This window comes from Microcebus murinus, chromosome 4 (genome assembly GCF_040939455.1).
Source record: "Microcebus murinus isolate Inina chromosome 4, M.murinus_Inina_mat1.0, whole genome shotgun sequence".
Lineage (NCBI taxonomy): Eukaryota > Metazoa > Chordata > Mammalia > Primates > Cheirogaleidae > Microcebus > Microcebus murinus.
The window spans coordinates 24,470,553-24,478,977 of NC_134107.1; the positions used below are offsets into that span (position 1 = coordinate 24,470,553).

At 42.7% G+C, this 8,425-nt stretch overlaps 1 pseudogene; it reads right to left on the reverse strand.

Moving 5' to 3' along the window:
* Positions 1 to 1,385: 1,385 nt before the first annotated feature.
* LOC142870774 (uncharacterized) lies at positions 1,386 to 1,445 on the reverse strand (annotated as a pseudogene).
* Between the last annotated feature and the right edge of the window lie 6,980 nt (positions 1,446 to 8,425).

Consider the following 8,425-nt stretch of genomic DNA (forward strand, 5'->3'; position numbering starts at 1 on the left):
GTTCAGGGCCATGGCTCTTCATTTTTGTGTTGATGATACTGTATACCATCACGCAGTAGGCCTTCAGTAGAAGTTTGTAGAGTGAATAAACAAATCCTCTTTATAAAACTGCAGGGGAGATGTTTTCAAACAGACACTGCAGGGATTGTGTAGAAAAATCTCTCATCCTCAAAATGGATATGGCTTTGGGAATTTCCATGTCTGAGTGAGTCAGAGCAATGGTGTAATCTTATTAAAAATAAAGTTTGGAAATGCACATATATGTTTTCACTGGAATGATTTATTTATTCTCTTCTTCTTCTTCTTCTTCTTCTTCTTCTTCTTCTTCTTCTTCTTCTTCTTCTTCTTCTTCTTCTTCTTCTTCTTCTTTTTTTTTCCACTTTTCTAATACAACATAATGCACTGGTATGGTTTAATGCTGTTTTTTGGTTTGATCAGGATTCTTAGGAAAGGATGAGCATTGGGTGCCCAGCTGGGTTACTCGGTGAGGCAGGTTAAAGAAGGAGATATTGGAGTGACTGCAGAGAAGGAGTGAAGAAAGCATGAGAAACAGGACGTTGGCATTCAGAGTAGCCTATCAAGGCAGTAGGGAGGAACCACTAAGAAAAACTGGAAAGTTGTGGAGCATGAGAAGGTGCAAAGGTACGGAATAGGGTTGGTGTTGGCCCAGGGAAGATGAGGCCAATTTGGGGGCTCTCTGGGGAGAAGGGAGGGGAGGGAGCCAGAAAGCACTAACTTGTGGAGATGTTAGGAGATGATGCAAAGGCGGCTCAGCCTGAACAGGCCCTGGAGGTCTGGGCTTTGCTTTTCCCATGAGAGAGAGGCAAAAATAGAGACACCTAGAGAGACAGAGACACAAAGAGGGACAGAGGGAGAAAGACCGAGGAGAGATAAACAGACTAAGAGAGAGAAAGACAGATGGAAGGAGGAGAGAGGAAGCAGAGGGAAAGAGAGGGAGAGAGAGAACAAAAAACAATGAAGACTGAGGCAGAGACACAGAGTCAGAAAGTCCTTCAGTTGTCCTGACGAGAAAGAAGTGTTGGAACCAGGCAGTGAAGCCTACTCAGACCCCGACTGGAGGGGGCTGTCCTAGTGGCCTGTTGGCCCTCAGATCCCTGCACACAGGGTGGGTTACAACCTCTTGTTCTCCAACTGACTGACTGCATGGACCTCAGGCTGAAGAGGGACACAAGTCAAACTGAGGCACTTGAAAGAGATAATGACGTGAGAGGTCAGGGAACTTGGGGTTTGGTCATAACAGGGAAACACATGAGCTGGACAGCCAGCCAGCAAAGCTTTTTTTCCATTGAGGGAAGTGGCAGGAAGGCCACCACTTGGAAAATACCCTCAGCTTCCCGTGTGACTTTTATTTATTTTAGTTTTTAGACATGCTAATCTTCTCTGTATCATTCCAATTTTAGTATATGTGCTGCTGAAGCAAGCACTTTTTTTTTTTTTTTTTTTTTAATGAAAACTCATTGTTAAGGCAGACAGTGGTTACTTCTTTCTGGCTATAGGTGGGGATGGGGGTGTCCCTATTAGATTTTGGGAGTTCATGTTTCTTCTTCTGCTTCACCTGCTACACTGGCTGCCCTGTTTGCCACTTCTATAAAATGGCAAATCAGAAATAACATTAACAGTGAGAATTCAGTGCTTTACTTCATTAAAATGTGGCAGGACTTAAGGAGATGGGAGACCCTCTTTCTCCCAGGTTTGGTGAGTGGGTGAAACATTCCATCACAACTCTGCTGCAGGGTCACTCCCTGAGCTTCTTCTGTCCTAGCTGGAGACAAAGCTGTGCTGAGACTGGGACAGTGGCACCAACCCCCTCTCCAAATGGTTATGAAGAGTTGTGTCTTCCATTGCTTCACTTTTCATATCAGAGGAGGAATGGTGGGTGTCTGTAGGAAGAAACTATTTGTGGTTTTGTGAAAGTGGGCACCTCAGATTTGAAAGCTTATGTTCGTTTTTTTTTTTTTTAAGACAGAGTCTCGCTTTGTTGCCCAGGCTAGAGTGAGTGCCGTAGCATCAGCCTAGCTCACAGCAACCTCAAACTCCTGGGCTCAAGCAATCCTTCTGCCTCAGCCTCCCGAGTAGCTGGGACTACAGGCATGTGCCACTTTGCCCGGCTAATTTTTTCTATATATATAAGTTGGCCAATTAATTTCTTTCTATTTATAGCAGAGACGGGGTCTTGCTCTTGCTCAGGCTGGTTTCGAACTCCTGACCTCGAGCGATCCACCCGCCTTGGCCTCCCAGAGTGCTAGGATTACAGGCGTGAGCCACCACACCCAGCCAAAGCTTATGTTTTTTAGGTAAATTCCTGAAAGTGGATACAAATTATTATGCCTACTCTTCTGAGGCCATCAGACCCCAAAAGACCACCCAACATGGGTCAACAGAAAATAAATATTTATATTTTTGGCCTGAAAGTGGTGAAAAGTGATTTTGTTTTCAATGAGCCAGAAATCAGCCTAAGAGAAAGGCCCAGTATTCATTCACATTTTTGTATCTTCAATTTCCATTATCAATTAAAAAACAGTAAACACTTATCCTGAATAGAAGTACAATTAGATCCAATAATGAAATCATCAAGTACTACTGAGGTGGAACTTGGCAGTAATTAGTTTTTTGATACATAAATACAATTTCCAAATGCAATTTGTCCCTAAGTCCAGGCTACTGATTCAATTTGCCATGTTTGCTATTACAAGGGAATGTGCAGTAAGGTGTATTCCAATTCCTCAGGGATGCATGTCTCCAAGGAGAATGAAATGAGTTGGCTAACATCTGCAATAACTAGTTGGACATGGAGAAGAGATGTCATGCAGCTCTCCTGGGATTGTGGGGGTGGGTAGAGGGCGTGCCTCTGCGATCTCATTGCCATGCACGTCACTGTAGCAGGTGGCAAGCTGATCTTCTCAGCCCTTCCTTTCCCTATGTCTGTTTGTCTCTCTTCCTCTTCTTTCTCTCCCTGACACTTCTGCTTCATTCCTTTATCTGTATGTTCATTCATTCAATATTTATTGAGGGCCTGTTATTCTGTGTCAGGTGCTGGGATATAGCAGTAAAGAAAGTAGACACAGTTTCTGTCCTCAAGGGACTGTTAGTCTAGTATTCAACATGAAAGAAATACTTATCTAATTACAGTCATTGTCGTGCTGTGAAAGGTCCTATGAAAATGTAGAAAGAGGGCTCTATCTTAGCCTGGGGGTTCAGGAAATATTACCCTGAGGAACTGACATTGTGGCTTTGATCAAAAACATGAATAGTACTGAAGCAGAGAATTTGGAGAAAACTGTTCAGGCAGAGAGAAATGCAGAAGGAAACTTACTGCAGAAGAGAAATAGGGCACATGCCAGTGAAGTAGGAGCAAGGGAAGGAAGCAACCAGGGGGCAGGCGATTGAGATGAGGCTGTGTGGCCGCATACGGCCAGATCGTTCAGGGCCTGGTAGCTCTTGTTCAAGGTTTTAGATTTGACTTTAAAAGACACGAGGAAGTCTTTGAAGATTTTAAAATAGAGGATCGATGTGATCCTACTCCTCAGTTTCTTGGCTCCCCTAAGGTTTAGTAATGACATACCTCTTAATTCAGGAGCTCTGTCTGATAACTCTTCAAGTCAGTTTCCTCCATCTCTCAGTGTTTTCAGAGATTCTAGCTGAGAGGGAACTATAGCGGGTGGCCGATCCTCCTAAGAGGACTCCTAATGTTAGAATTTCAATGCTCCTGAGATATGAAGCTCTAGCAATCTCAGACGTATTTCAGGCAAAGGTTAAAGATTCATAATGTGGGTTCATCAGATGAGAAAAGTAGCAGCTTCCATATGAATGAGTATATTTACAAAGTATTGGCAGTGAGTGATATTTCTCCTCCCTACCTTCCTAACCTAAATCCTCCTAACAAGTTCAGACGATTGCTTTATTTTTTTCCCCCTGAGAACTTGGACCATGGGGCGTTGGGTGGTTAGCACTTTGAATTCTTTCCACAAAATCCCAGAGTGAAATATCCGTTGACCTAGTTTTCTGAATGAATGGAGACTGTACCTTCAGTTGCTCCCACGTATTAGTTAGGTGAAGATAGGTTGCTGTAACAGAAACACAACAACAAAGCAGCTGAAAGAATAAAAAAATGTCTATTTCCCTTTCACATAATATTCCTGATGTGAATAATTCAGGTCAGGGAAAAAGCTCTGCTTCTCTTGGTGATTTGGAAACCTCAGTTCCTTATAGTTACTACTTCTCTATCCTCTGGAACACTGTTACCAGCTGCATAAATGACACTAGGTTTGCTGCTACATGGAGATTCCAGCTGGGGAGAAGATGGAATAGAGCCTCCCAGAAGATGTCCTCAGGTACCTTAAAGGGTACACGTTACTTCTGCTCACATTCCATTGGTGAAAACTTAGTCCAGGATGTCAACTTAGTCACCCTGGTCACACCAAATTGCAAAAGAGACTGGGAAATGTAATCTACAAGGCTGGCTGCAGTTCTGTTACCGTGGAGGAAGGGAGAGTGAATTTTGATGGATAACTAGGACTCTCCACCACACCTTCTCTAGCATAGTGTGGTAGACTGATTGCAAAAGGGTCCCAATTCTTCACATCTCCCCATGTTCACACTCTTTAGAATGTGACGTTGAGGTTCCGTCCATCAAGAAATGAGTATGTTTTCCTGCTCCTTGAATTTGGTTCTTGCTTTGCTTTAGCCAATAAAGTATGGTAGAAGTGGCAATGTGTCTATCTAAGCCTAGGCATAAAGAGAACCTGTATGCTTTCCTGGACCTGTGCCACCGCCACATAACAAGTACAGGCTGGGCTGCTGGAATATGACAGACCGAGTGGTGGAGTGTCTCATTGTCCTGGGCAAGGCCATTCTAGACCAGCTCCTATAGTTCATTGACTCCCAAATATGTGAGAAAGCCAAGGTAAGAGATGCCTACCTGGCCCATAGCTGACCATGGGTGCATTGATGTGGCCAATTGAGACCAGAGGATCTACTCAGCTGACCCATAGACCCATGAGCAATAATTAATGCTTACTGTTTTAAGTCATTAGGTTTTGGGTGGTTTGTTAACTTCAGGAATGGAAAACTTATACAGCTTTAGATATTTTCTTACTGTCTCTGTGTAATCTCTGGACTTGGTTAGAAAGGAAAAATAAAGGAAGTGATACCAATATAAAAGAATGTTAAACTGTTGTTATTATTATTATTTTGAGACAGGGTCTTGCTCTGTCGCCCAGGCTGGAGTGCAGTGGTGTCATCATAGCTCACTACAACCTAAATTCCTGGGCTCAAGCTATCCTCCTATCTCAACCTCCTGAGTAGCTGGGACTACAGGTGTACACCACCGCATCCGGCTAACTTTTCTATTCTGTAGAGATTGGGTCTCACTCTTGCTCAGGCTTGTTTTGAACTCCTGGCCTCAAGCAGTCCTCCTGCCTTGGCTTCCCAGAGTGCTAGGATTACAAATGTGAGCCATGTCACCTAACCTAAACTGTGATTTTTAACTGGGATGATGAGATAGTATAGCCTGGAGTTACCAAAATAGATTGTGATATTGACTGACCAGTAAATAGTTCAAAGTAGAGGTCCTAGAAACCATTTAGCTATCACCAGATTGAGGACATAAAAGAGTATAGAATAGAGATGGGAAAGTATTTTTGTGAGAATTATTTTCTTAGAGCTTGTTCTCCAGGGGAGAGGCTATAGTGGATCAGCTGAGGGTTTCCTCCACTCTAGAGCGAGGGACTTCAATTAGACTATTTGGAGACCTTGACCTGTTGGAAGGCACAGTGGATTGGTGTCTACTTCAGTCTTACCCAGGATATCCAGAGTGCAAGGGGTAAGTTGGTGAGTGCGTTGGTGTTGCAGCGTGGAAACTTGCTGTATTTTATGATTGGCAGGTATATGTGTGTGTGTGTGTGTGTGTCTGTGTGTGTATACACTCTCAACATTTTTTTTAAAAGAAAAAACACATGGGAATGTTTTTCCTGTAGACTAGATATGGGCTTTGCATGCAGGACAGCCAGCGTAAGGGTCATCTCAGATCTATTCCAAAGGAGCTCCCAAGAGGGCAACTGCACCTTGATAGAAGGAAGCTGGCAGCAGATGCTGGATTCATGAGATCGCACAGTGAGTGGGTGACTACTGAAATAGATGGTATTCACCTAGGTCAGTCAGTGGTTCTCAGCCAGGGGGGGATTTTTAGCCCCCAGGAGACATTTTGCAAAAACTGGAGGTATTTTTGGTTGTGACAATGGGGGAAGGTGCTACTAGCATCCAGTGGGTGGAGGGAGGGCAAGGATGCTGCTAAACATTCTCCACTGCACAGGACAGCTCGCCACAGCAAAGAATTATCTGGCTCCAAATGTCAATAGCGCCAAGCTTGAAAACACCGCCTTAGGTCAAGGTGATGTTGAGGGTCTCCAAAGAATGCACAAGAAGATCCCATGAGAGAGAGAGTCAGCTCTGAGCACCTGCCAGGCTCAGAGAGCACAGAGCCATTGTAGGTGCATGCCAGGTGTGTAGGAACATTCCTAACCTCTTTATCTCTTGTAGCTGCTTGGCTCCCACCCTGTATTCCCCAACCCTCGGGCACTGCAGTTGTAGAATCAGAAACTACAACTACAGTATCAAGAAGGGAAGGTAGGATGAAAGCACAGTGTGTAGACGGTGATAAGGTAGACCACAACACCCTTTTCCACTCAAAGTGACTGGTTTGCAGCATGCCCTAGCTGGAGAAGGGGAGATTCATTGTTACATTGGGTTTGGAATTTGAAATATTCTGCAGAACTGTACAATAGAATTATAGAGTTGAGACTGTGTTTGTGGCTTAATGTAAACCTAGGACTCCCTGGAGTAAGCAGAAATGTTTTGGGATTCCCTTGAAATTTTAGCCAGAGTATTCTGAAGGGATATTGAGATGAACAATAAAATAAAGTTGCTGATTACATTCCTTGGGTCCTGCTTGTTTTATATACTCATTACCTTGGTAGTTGCTGAATAGCCACTGTAAAAGTGGGAGCTGTCACATATATTATCTCATTTAATCATCAGTACCAAGGAGAATATGCATTTTTTGCTTAGTGTTTGAAGAGGCATGATTATTCTTACTTTACAGGGAGAAATTCAGGACTTGGAGATGATGTGAAGTAACTTGACCAGATGGGAAAGAAAAGGTTGGATAGTGGTGCTACTGGTGGGGAGGTCTAGGAGGCAGTTTCAGTGATATTTATTTTGTTGAAGCACCTTCCTTTTCACCTTCCTGGGATCTTCCTGGGATCTTACAGGTAAGTATTTAACAATATATTACATACGCATTCTCAAGTAAATGTCATCAGCTAAGAGAGGGAAAGAAAGCAAGAGTTTTTAACGTGCCACGCATCAACTGGCTCCAAGAGATTATTTACACATTTATGGCCAATATTTTCGAAGGATGGGCATGCAGAGAGAGGAGTTCAGAGCCAAGTCCCATTCCTTAATAACCCAAATTAATCTCTTTGCAGCTGGTTGAGTGGATCAGACAGATGTGTGTCCTCTGTCCCTGCGGGGACTCTGACAGGCTTCTCCATGGCACTTTATATAAACCTGTGTTAAAGTCCCTGTCACATTGGTTTATAATAATTATCTTTCATATTTTTTCCCCCTCACCAGGTAGGTAAGCTCCTTAGAACTGAGGCTTTTTTACTTTACTCATTTTTGTATCTGGTAGCACCTAATATGTGGTAGATACTACATAACCATGGAAAAAATCATTTATTGAGCTAAAATGCCTGCTTTCAAGGAGCTTACACTACATGGGGGAAACATGAAAAAAATAGTTGTAAAATAGTATGCATGGCATAATTTCTGTTTAAAGGTACCTATATATCAGCATATGGACCAAAAATAATATCAACAATATCAGAAGGATTCTCCACCAAACGATTTAACTGTGGTTTCCTTTTGAGGTCAAATAATAGGGACTTCTGCTTTCTGTGTAATATATTTCTAAAAGGGTTTATAATAAGCAGACGTATTTTAGTAATTTAGTATTTAGTCAGAGAAAGTAATAAGATACAAATAAGAAAAAGGAAATACTATATTTAATACAAAGTTGCATAAGATTAGTTTTAAAATGAGTCAGTATTCAGCAAGCATAATAGGAATTCAGAGGAACTCCAGACAACGGACTGTGTGGTCAGGGAAGCCTCTAGGAGAAGGGTTTTGAATCCTACTTATTATTCATGGCTTTGAAATAGATTTCCAAAAGGCATCCAAGTCCTGATCCTCCCGTTTGATCTTGGGATCTTGTTGTTGCTTTTAGAAGAGTCAATGCCATCTGTTTTTGGAAGCTGGCATCCACACCCAGCTGCTAATTTGGAATCCTAAACCACTCTAAAAATTAATGGCTTTATAAAAGGTCTGCAACTGCCTCTTAAGAGTT